At 47.8% G+C, this 11,590-nt stretch overlaps 1 long non-coding RNA gene across 1 annotated transcript; it reads left to right on the forward strand.

Annotated features, from left to right (window-relative positions):
• The first annotated feature begins 2,772 nt into the window (after nt 1-2,772).
• LOC111266987 (uncharacterized) lies at nt 2,773-11,491 on the forward strand. The gene is made up of 2 exons (XR_002684358.2): nt 2,773-5,032; nt 10,169-11,491. It is a non-coding gene; the product is annotated as an uncharacterized LOC111266987 (long non-coding RNA).
• The last annotated feature ends 99 nt before the right edge of the window (nt 11,492-11,590 follow it).

Raw genomic sequence — 11,590 nt, forward strand, 5'->3', positions numbered from 1 at the left:
TTTTTCCACAATGACCTTACCGCCTGCACAATCATCCTATACTTTCCATGATCAGTCAAACAAAGCCCTAGTCTATTTATTTTTACGCAAGAAGAAACCATTGCAGAATAATGGTTAGTGGACATTTTAAGCACATGGTCTATGGTTGAATCGACCTTTCGAGTGATTGAAAAGGACTGGCCGGCTTATTGATCGGCCGCTCGGTCGACGCGGTAATGCCCTTCACGACAAGGAAAAGGGGAACGCGGCCCGAGGTAGATTGGAACGCAAACCAGACAGCTCAAGATGTTAAATTTGCAGTTGACCAGCAACAGCTGGGGATGCAATGCCAAAGGACCAAAATAAAACGAGACACAATAGGAGCAGTGGGTTAAGGAAAAGGGGTATGACAAAGGGGTAAGACAAATCGAACAAGCTCTGAAAAATGATCCGTCCAGTTCAAGGTGGTTACTGCTGCTGCGCTTGGATCTAAATATCGTTACGATGTGAAGGATATAATGATGTAGTAACATTGCTAACTAACTAGGTTAACAACCTACAGCCGAGTTATTTGTATATATTTATGGGTGCCCTTCTCCCCCCCTCATATCGTACCCACATCGTCGTGGAATAATAGCGTTCTGACACTTGCTTTTCTTATAAGATTTCAATTTGGGCCGTAGCGTGTCAATGCGCAAATTAAATTGCTGTCTTGTACTCTCCCTCCGCTCATAATCAGTGTGTATTGTCATTGTAGATATAACACTGGTAATAGGAAATGCACTATAATAGCATGTAGTCAAATTTACGTACGGCTCTATTAATTGCGCCAAACTCCATGCGAACCAAATCAACGGCGGCCGTATATCACCATCGATTGTTCTGTTCCTCTCCTCCACACAACCCTCAGTTCCTGACGCAGCGCCTATCTGTCTGGCTGCATTACTGATCGGCTGAGACAGCGGGTCAGCTTCCTCCGAAAGCAGTCACGTGGGTTCCATGTTGCCCCCCTGGTTGACGAGGCCACGATGTGCCACAAGCGTACCAATTTGTGGTACTACTCGATCCGTTGGCTTCAACGAACATGGCGTTGGCGACGACGACAGAAGCGGCCAGTGCTGTTACTAAGATGTTAGGTCAGCTAGGTGCTCTTTGGTTGGCTGGTTCGTTGCTTGCTTGCATGCTAGTAGACCTGTACGAGACTCTGTCTGCTGCCCGTAGCGGTGGTGAAGGTTCGAATCGACAGCAGAAGCAAGAGTAGCAGCAGTCTCCACACGTAACTGCTTTAGCGTGAGCCAGCTAGCTTCACTCCGCGGGATCGATGTGCGCGTGCGCAATTCTGGGCCTTTGGAGGATGGCTACTAGAGCCGCCGAGTAGATCCGGCTCCAAGGGGGAAGGGCAACCGAGGACGGTGGCCGGGCCACAGATCGTCACCGTTCACAAAGAGTGAAAACTAGGGAGGCGATAGGAGAATGGAGCTGACTACGAAAAAGAAAATAATGGCTCAAAGTCGAGCACCGGGCCTAGGCCAGCACAGCTTTCTTTATCCGGTAGCTTTTGAACCGACAAGCAAATTTTAGTCTGGCAGGTGGGCAATCGGCTAGCCGGTTTGTCGGTGAGTTCGTTTTTGCAGCATTACGGCTGCCGCGGGTGCGTTTGCGAGCCTTGTGGGGTATTTAGCACAGTTCGTGCAACAGCAGCGCTCTGGGGAAGGAGGAACACGGAAACGAACATCGACAAAGAGAGCATTATATGAGTTCGTAGACGGGTGTCTAAATAAGACCTGTGTGAATCTCTGTTAGTGAAGAAGCGCCACTCAAGCAAGTTGTCAGCCAGTTGAACAGAAGCTAGGCAACAAAGCAAAGGAGTTCCTCAATTCGCAACACTCCCATAGACGTCCTACTACTGCTGCCGCTTCCAGTGCTGTCAAAAGATACCGCCAATGGTCGACCCCGAGCGGCGCTGCGCCTCACAGACACGGGTAGAGACGGGATCGGGTCGGCCCCTTCGCTCATCGGCCGTTAGCAGCGACGGCAGCGCTGGGAAAGGGAACAGACTTGCTGATGGTGACTGCTTCTATACGTGCGTCTGTGCAACAACAGTGCTTCTTTCCCCTCTCGGAGAGCCCCCTTCGTGGGCGGTAGTGTAACCCTACGGTTTGCCGTTGCTGGCCGTCATGTGCGGCGGTCGTGGCGGCCGACGAAAGGACCTGCGACAGGCCACTGGGCGCGCGTCGAGGTTTCGCCTGTAGGAAGCAGCCCACGCTAGCGCAGGCAACCAGAAGCCAGCAGGAGGCGTTTACTCTCTCGCGATCTTTGTCGCTTTCTTTGTCACTCAGCAGCGCGAACCAGTAAAAAGGAAGAGAGTGCTCAGCACGAGAGAGGAAGACCGAACAGAGCCCAGCTGAGTCGCGTTGGGTCCAATAAGGGCGAAGGGACCCAGCCACTGCCAAATAGGACGCCTGCTAGCCCGGAGCAATGGGAAGCTTCCAGGAGGGCGCTGAAGCCAGCACAACGGTTGCCGGCCTCAGCTGGCTCGTCCATTGCTTCGTGCGCTCGTGCGTCGTCCGCTCAGATCGGTAGCACCCCATAGCCGCGTACACACACTCGCACTGTAATAACACACCGAGAGAAGGACGACGAAAGGCAGGAAGGACAGACGGACGATGCGTGAGAGAGAGAAGGCCCTGCTATATATCAGTTCATGTGTATGTCTACGTCTGGCCAGCAGCAGCAGTTCCGGTAGAGAATATCTGCTTGTGTGTCTCTGCTCGCGCGCGGCCGTGTGTTGCTGCCTCCTCCCCCTCCGGCCTCTTTCCGTGCCTGTGTGTTTGCTCTTGAATTGGGCAGACGCCTATAGAATCTGCATGTGCGCGGGTCAGTGTACGCTGTTGCGTGCGTGTGCCAATTGTACGTCGTAAACTGGCATCGCCAAGTGTAGCACATCTTTTGGTGTGTCTATATTTCGCATGTGGATGTGTGCGATCGCTGTATGACAACGGCCGCCGCCGCCGCCTGTGCTGTAAGTGAACGAGCGCGCAGCGAGCGCACGGCACCCGGCCAGTCTCCAACATCGCGCAGCCTCGTACATAGAGAAAGCAAATTCTGGCGGCCGCTAGTGTGCGCGTTCGTCGGCCAGCCAACGAGAGGTGAGCGATTGTGTGTGTGGCAGCGAGGCAACCGAGGGAGCTGCTGTTACCAGCAGTAGCAGGAAACCCTGGTGAGTGAGTGAACGAGCCGTTAGGGCAGCAGCAGCAGCAGCAACGCAGCCAGGCGGTGCAGTAGCGAAAGAAGCCAGGTGCTGCTCGTCCAAGAACACGACGAGGTTGCTTCTGTGCTGCCGCCACCAGCGACCAGCTTTGTGACGCGCTCTAGCCGCCGCCGCGCGCGCGAGCAAGCGAGCCTGGCCTCCGTGCATTAACGGTACCTGAGACCTCGCGCCTATCGCTCGCGGTGCTGCCGCGGACTGTCAATCATGCCGTGCGGGTCACTACCGCAGCAGGAACTACTACTGCTGCTACCCTAATCGCTGCCGCGACTAAAGCGACCGGCCCCGACCATTTCATTGACTCTGCTACAACCGCCATTCGAAGAAGAACCAGTAGCAGTTGCACCGTTGCTGGACATCCGGGTGCAGCACCAGGCCGCAGCAGTGGCCCTAGCAGCAGTAACAGTGAACAGCCCTCAAGCTAGTAGCAGCAGCGAGGTAAAGCCTGGCAAGCTAGCGGGGAGCACGGCCCGGTGCTGCCGCCGCCGTCGCCACCGTCGCCGCCGCCACCGCCAGCAGCACCATCACTACTAACACGAAGAGCACAAGCACAGCTTCAGTCACTGTCCGTTGACTGGGCAGCGGCAGCGACAGTGTTTCTCGTCAATGTGTCCTGCTCTATCTGTTCTATGCTGTGTTACCCGTGCCGAAATGGTGGTTTGTCCTTCGTCGTGAGGTGACTCGAGACTCAAGCAGAACGAGCAAGTCAGAGCTAGGCCCGTTAAGCTTGAGCTTATTCCGAGAGCTCACTCGAGTCAGCCCTTTCGAGAAATTTAGCCAAACCTTAAGTCGTCGTCGTGGTCGTTGTCGACTAGAAACGAGTCAATTTGATCGCGCCTTGTTGTTGCTGCTGCTGCTGCTGTCGTCTGAATGTGGTGTGTACGCAGCCATTACTTAGAGCTAACGTTAAAGCCAAGACGGATCAGTGGCAAACAGCCACCAGCCGCACTCGGCCTACGGCCCGATTGCTTGATTTCTTCCATTGTCCTTACTACAAGACGTGTGTGACAAGGTGAAGAAAGAGACGAGTAGAAAAATCGTCGTCGTCGTTATCATTCATTACCGTCGATTGCATACTGTGCGCTGGAAAGGAGATCAAGTGGTATATGGGGCACTAGTAACTGTGCCCTTTAACGTGCCGTGCTGCTACAACAACAACTCTAACTAATATATGTACACTTACTATAACGCTCGATTGTTCCAACTCAAACGAGTCACGTCGTTGTCGTCGGCATCATCGTCGTCTCATCCTTGGCGCTCCTTGTTTGCCCCTCCTCCCCCCGAACCCCTAAGGAGTATACACACACAAAAGTGCTAGACAGAGCCCGCGACTCGAGCCAGCGGTCGGCTCGCGCGCGGCTCGTCTTCGACGAGAGGATAATGGCCGCGGAAGCTGGCTATAGTGTGAAGTAGTTGTTCGTTTTAGACCGTTTCCGAAGCTTCCAACAACGTTAATCCGTAGGTCGGCAACTGTACGTTTTTTCTCTGCGAGCCGTGGTGCTCGTGCCTTAAACGTCTCGCATGGGCCACAGCAGCAGCAGTGGCTAGGCCTAGTGAACAGCCTTATCGGCGAGGAGGCACGGGCATTATTAAGCACTACTGTGATGCGCCCTGGGTGACTCTGATGAGCATGTGATAGATATCGGTGACGCCTGCAACGGATACGTGTGGAAAAATTAGAGTTGTGCTTAGCGGACCCCACAACGGTTCCCTATTAAATGAAACGGCACCCTATCAAGCAACATCAAGCAAGCGCCAGGATGAGCTGAAAGCCATGAGACTTTGGTAAGCAAAATTATTCGTTAATGGCAATGAGAGATACTAAACGTTTAACGTATTGAAATGCATACAGAACTAGTGTCTATGCTGGCGCCGATCATTAGAACGGGCTAGCGCGTGCAACCTAGTCCAGGTAGCAAAAGGTCACTAAGATGTAAGATTCATTATGGCTTCACGTCGTTGTCTTGTTTGACTGGTGTAGTTCAGGCTATTATGGCCATGTCAGAGCGCCAACTATCGCTGGAGTTTCTGCACGTCTCACAGGTAGACAAGCAATGAGACAGACATCGTTCGTCGCTTTCAATTTGAACTACCCAATCGACAAACCGACTGTTTGTTCGAAAACAGCAGATGGAGGGTAGCGTCGGTAATACCTGGGTATTCTTGACCACAAGCTGCATGAGGCATCTAGCTTGGTCTACGACTAACATCGTCGCTACGTTGATCATTAAGTGGTATCTCTCTTGACTTTGGCGGCTCATACTATTTCTCATGGGGTTTAAGCTAGAGGAGGGGTACAATGAATTAGCTGGGTTCAGTAATCTTAGCCTCTCTGATAATCTTCATCATTCGATTTGGACGTTGCTCACACTGGCGGGTCGGTCTTTATCGTCCCGTTAAATACGTGAGCTTGTATGGTTACATGTTACGATTATACATATTTTTGTAGCTCGGGGGTGGAGTTATCAAAAAAAGGATACTCCATAAAATGGATGCAGATGGAAATTATTTTCGAAGTGCGTTTACATGTATGGGTTCATTACATGCTTTTGTTATTTGTAGGCTGTACATTGTCGTGATGTGGACAGATGATGTAGTAGTACCTGCATCAGTAATCCCAAAAAAGGTTCGGGTGACCACAATAGCCCCATAATGTGCAGGTGTGCATAATATAAAATTTTGGTGATGTCAGCTAAAAGTCAAGAAAAAACAGATGCTGGCTGTGGAAGAGATGGACGAAATAGGAGTTTGCACGTACTTTTCCTATTTCTTTTCCCTTGTTTCTTTTCCATATGGCTTTCGTACAAGTGAATGTTTTTGCTGGACCAACCGATGACGGATTGTTGATTGCAATGCTCGTCGGTATACTCAGTGCAAGTTGTGGGAGGACGGCCCGCTCGATGCTGCTGATGCTACAACTGAGTCAGGCCTCTCTGTGTTCCAAAAGGGACCTGTCAGAAGAAACAAAGTAGAAAATGTTACTCCATTGCTACCAACTAACCCTCGATGTCTTTCCCCGCTGCTTTTGCCCCAGCGTGAGTCCACGTCCTTCGGTTGCATTGCTGCTTAGTGAGGTTAGCTGGAGCGACCCAGAGCAGATTCGTTCTGCTGTGCCTCAGGAGACGTTTACCGTAACCGCTGTTCTCCCAACGACGCTTGTCCCAGAATGATAGCTGCTATCGGAAAGTGCGTCACCGTCTTTCCACAACCTAACCGGCCACCCACTAGTCGAAGGCCACAACCAAAAGCGAGACGAAAGCCAAGGTACAGTAAAAAGCAATTGCAAAGCAGCTTCTATCAATAGCAACAGAATCAAATTGAATTCTGTTTTCGTGGCTAGATGCGGCGTGCTGCTGCTGCTGCTGCTGGACATATTATTTGTGCGGTCCAGTTCAGTGTTAATTTCTCCCGCTAACAATAATGTTTGCTCCTAGCGTCGATTGCCTTTTCTATCGTGGGAAAGGTTGTGTATAGGAACTCATCTTACACGCTAGGATCGGCCGACGCGAGTTGCTCTTTTCATATTATTCGTCGTATCTGACGTCAAACCAAAAATGTGTTCAACCTCCAACGACTTTTAAATTTTAGACTCGTATTGCATCCTAGTTACAACTTTACTGTTTAGCAACTGACTGCCAATAAACAAGTGACTACGCCTATAAACAGCGACCAACCTATAAAAAGATAATTTATAAATAAAAGAAGACATGGTTCGGACTAATCCGTGATACTATGTCTCTTTTACTGATGACTGCAGGACGCTATAGCGGTTCTATAAAGTACAAAGTGAAAGTTGGATAGATATAACCAGTTAAATAGCGGGCAGTGGCAAAATGGTCATTAAATCGGTCTCAAACGAATTGCTCTGTGTTTCTACTGTATTTTACCGATACACTTATACGTTCGACGCTCGTTTTAAAACTATGATAAAAAATTATGTATTCATTTAGCAATATCTTTGAATCAGAGGGCCAGGATTGGTGATGTGCAAATCGACAGCATTGTTGACCGTACATTATGCACTAAACGACCAGGTCGAAGCTTGCGTTTTGCCACGATGGGCGAAAAGAAAGTCATGTCTGTCTTAGCGGATAACTGGATCGACCGGCAAGCAAGCGTACTGATAAAACAAACGAAAGCTAACCGATCCAAGTGGCTATTTTTTCACGTATTGCGCTTGCCGCTGAATGAGTAGACATTCCAGTAGCAAGCACCCTGTCCAGAGGTCGTTTTCCAGCCCTAGGGCATCGTAGACAGTGGGCGCCCATTAGCGAATTTAGGAGACGAACAGTTGACCATGATAAATATATGAGAGTGGACGTAAAAAATTTCTTACGGAAAATACCGCTTCTGCTCGAGGAATAGTCAGTTCATATGGTTAGTCATCCGTCGGTGACGCATGCTCGCTCTCTTCTCGAAACGGGAGAGCACTGTACATATATCTTCGCTATCGTCTTTCATCTCGCATTGCTAGTTACTTCCACTCTTCCTTAGTTTTCTCAGCTCAATCTTTCTGTATATACCGCAGACTATTTCAGTTGTCTCGGTTTATTGAAGTGATGTCCAGGTTCGGTGCGACGATCTGCGGACGGCGCCCTACAACATGGCGAAGTGATATAGATTGTCCGCCATGAACAGAAGGTGACGATCAAGAGGGCAAAAAAAACAAAGATAGTGACTGACGGTCGGACCATGTCTGCAGGATTTGAACGTCGATCGCTCGTCGACGAGGTTAGCCCAAAGCGAACTTGTGTTAGCAATGTGGTTTCGGCTGATGCCGGATGATGTTGACCCGTGGTGCCATTAGTGTATTTATCGACTCCTTATCTTCTGGCCTAGATATTATATGAACACAGAGGGCAGGAAACACAGCCCCCACTGTCATCGATGATAGGCAAGCACACTAGCTAAAGATGCCTCTTTAGATGTTCGCCTCTTTCGTTTCTGGCGCTAATGACAACTCCGGCGACGGGTCGTTTGCGAGTCGGGTGGCTAATTTCACGAACATACATATTCATCCTTAGATAGATTCAATGCGTTACCTGCAAGAGATCATCACTCCTCTATCCGACACTGATATAACAGTATGTTACGCACAGATAAGCAAATCCACCAGAAATATGCTTACCAAGAGTTTTAAATGACCCCATCCACCAATTGACAATTGAAATTTCAGAAAGACAACCATGTTTACGTCCATGGCATATTTGTGTCGGTGTTTGTTTCGCTGCGGCGAGTGTTATTGTCATTGTCGCCGTAACAGCCTCTTTTCACTGAACAAACACTCGGCTAAACCGTACGGAACGCCTTCTTCGTCTGGATGCATTTAGTCAGCGCCAGATAAAAGACTCAACTCGCTATTCGTTATGATACATTTATCATGTACCAGTAATGGCAACACCAGATAGCTAAATGACAGACTGTCATTCGTCAACGGGCTCATATTAGTTAGTGCCCAATATACGGGAAAGCCAAAATAATCGTCATTAATAGCGACGAAATACAATGATCCCGGTGGGTGCTTACAGCAGAGTTCTAGCAGATGTGCTTGATGATATCCGTGCAGGTGATGAACTCACAAAAAATTACGGTCCCCTCGATATCAAGATTCGAAAGTCGGCCTAACCGTCCCCTGAAAGCCTAATTCGTAAAGTTATTTGTGGCGCGAATACGTACTTGTTTTGAGACGTGCATATCTGTACTATGATTAGTATATAATTCGAACCCCAGTTATCTAATGCGAGCAGCGACAAACATGGCATGCGACACTTCCCAGCTGCGGACCGCATCAACAAATTTGATCCAAGCCTACTTTGTACAGATAATGCAAATGTTCTACTCCGAAAGGCTTATAATATGCGGAACTCAGGAAAGGTGAGCTGAACAGGTTATTGCAAGAATCTGTTACCTGCATAAGTTCCGTGTGTAAATATATCTGCTTTCTTACCGCTTTCTTATATGGGGGTCCTGATCCAGTGCAAAGTCATTCGAATTCTTCAAGCCATAACCATATTATATTAATCGTGTCTCGCTAAGTGTGCATTTTTTGACCGTTAAAGAATTTCGATCCATCTACATGAAGTACAGTCGATTAATAATCGACATGCGCGGGGCCATCTTTCTGCTGTATGCAGGTATACGTTCGTGACAAGGGTTTCGGTGCCTGATCCACTCGCTAGCTTCTAGCAGAAGCAATGCTGAAAGCAGCAAGTAACGGGACAATTGAATTTAGAGGAAGCCAATCTTTCTTTAGTCCCATAATGTGAGCCTACTCATCCGCAATAGTCATCATAAGAAAGCATAGGCATAGAGTCTTGTACTTGAAAATAAACGACTGATGTACCATTATATAGAAAAAAAATACTCACGACTTACTTGCAAGGGCATACTCTACGTATACCTGTATAATTTAAGTTACGAAAAATTAAAATAAAGTAACTCAACATATACACTCAGAACGAGCATTGCTATGCTAAGGTGAAAGCTTCGGTGCCGTGAATAGTGAACTAGAAAAATGTTTTTGTATGAATAAGAAATAAATTTTTCGCTGAAATGTGCAGTTCCGAAACACTTTGCACAATTCATTAGTCGGTTGTAGTATAAATTGCCCTACACTATATCGCCAGTTCAGCCATTACCTAATCCTACCCGTACACAGCAAAAGATAGCTATAATATTACGTAATATTGAGGATTTACTAGCACTATTTATCTGTAGAGACGCAACTGTCGCTGGCATATATAACACTTTATCGAATTCATTCAACTTATTCAAAAGCTGTTGTTTCTAATTGGTTTTACTACAACAATGTCTGACATACCCAGGTTTTTACCGTTATGTTTATTCTACATTTAGGACATCATACATTTGTGTCGCCTATCGTACAAGCGGTCATTACAAAGGTGTGTTCAACGGTGTTAGTATTTGCAGCCGTAGAAACAACATTTCCCGCGGCCCGCTCATGGGTTCGACCCAGTACCAGGTCCCTACAAACGAATATCGAAGTTCCGTACATCTGCGTTACGAGATTAGTTGTTTGACTGAGTGGTGGTGGTGGTGGTTCTTTTCGGATGACTACTGTTGGTGTCGCCGCTCAACGTTGTTGGACCAGCTTCTAATTACACGTTTCTAGTCGGTCGGTCGGTCGCTCTAAGGTCTGGTTGTCACTGGGTCACTTTTAATAGCTTCGTTAGGTCGAGTCTCAGCCCCAAGATTGCCTACGCTAGCCTGCTGATGTTAGTTCAATTTAGTACGATGGCCGCGAACATTGTAGTAATCTATGTAGACTACGCTCGACACCCCGGATAGCCTTGTGCTTAGTAGACTTTTTCTCTCTTTCTGTTCTTTACGAGTGCGCAGCGCAGCGCAGCGCAGCGCAACGCAACGCTATACTGTTTGTCGTACGCAGATGCGGGACAGTACTGACTGTAGCAACAGTTATAGCAGCAGTGGCGGTCAGTGAGTGCGGAATCGCTTAGCGCAGCCGACGTGACCATACCGCCAGCGTTGTCACGATCGAAGAAGTCTACGCCATCTTATCGGGGCCAAAAAAGTAGTCTCTTGACTGAGATGAATAGAACAGAAAAAATAGACAAATAAACATAGAGCGCCGGTTGAGAGCGAGACGTAACCCGGCAGCAGGGGCGATGTCTATAGAGGGAAAAACATAGGTCGTACAAGCCTAGGACCGCCGAACCGATTTCGCTGACCCAACCCTCAACTGAACTCAACAATTTCTACTCTGGCATGGCCAAACAATGCTGTTACGATCGTCGCCGCAGAGAGGAAAGAGTATAGGGCGAACATTAGCGCGGTTACACGGACAATCGGGCGCGCCCTCAAATTCTCAAAGTTCAAGCAGCTCGGACCTGTAAATCAGCTCTATATAGAGCTGGCGAGGACTGCAAAGAAGAAGAGGAACGAAAGGAGTCAAGAACGAAGAATATAACATCTCGTATGAACCTTGCCAACGACGGTGATGTCTATCGTTTGTTTATGATCAAACTACTGTGATTATTTTACATATTTTTATCAGGGAATGTTATTTATGCAAATACATTCATATATAGGCATTCTTGTAAATCGACGCTTTTATAGAAAATAAGAAAACAGAGCCTACTTTGATGAACCAACGCTGTTCAAATATATTTAATTACTAGTGGATTAATTATCTGGCCTGTTATTTATCCTAGAAAAAAACATGTTCTAGATGACGATAAAAATTTTTTAAAATTCCACATTTCATGACACTTGTGTTCTTTTGAATAACTTAACGTAATGTTAAAAGAATAATAAGCTTGCGCGTGTGACAGATATATATATATATATATATATATATATATA

The sequence above is a fragment of the Varroa jacobsoni genome, unplaced genomic scaffold (assembly GCF_002532875.2).
Source record: "Varroa jacobsoni isolate VJ856 unplaced genomic scaffold, vjacob_1.0 scaffold_1135, whole genome shotgun sequence".
NCBI lineage: Eukaryota > Metazoa > Arthropoda > Arachnida > Mesostigmata > Varroidae > Varroa > Varroa jacobsoni.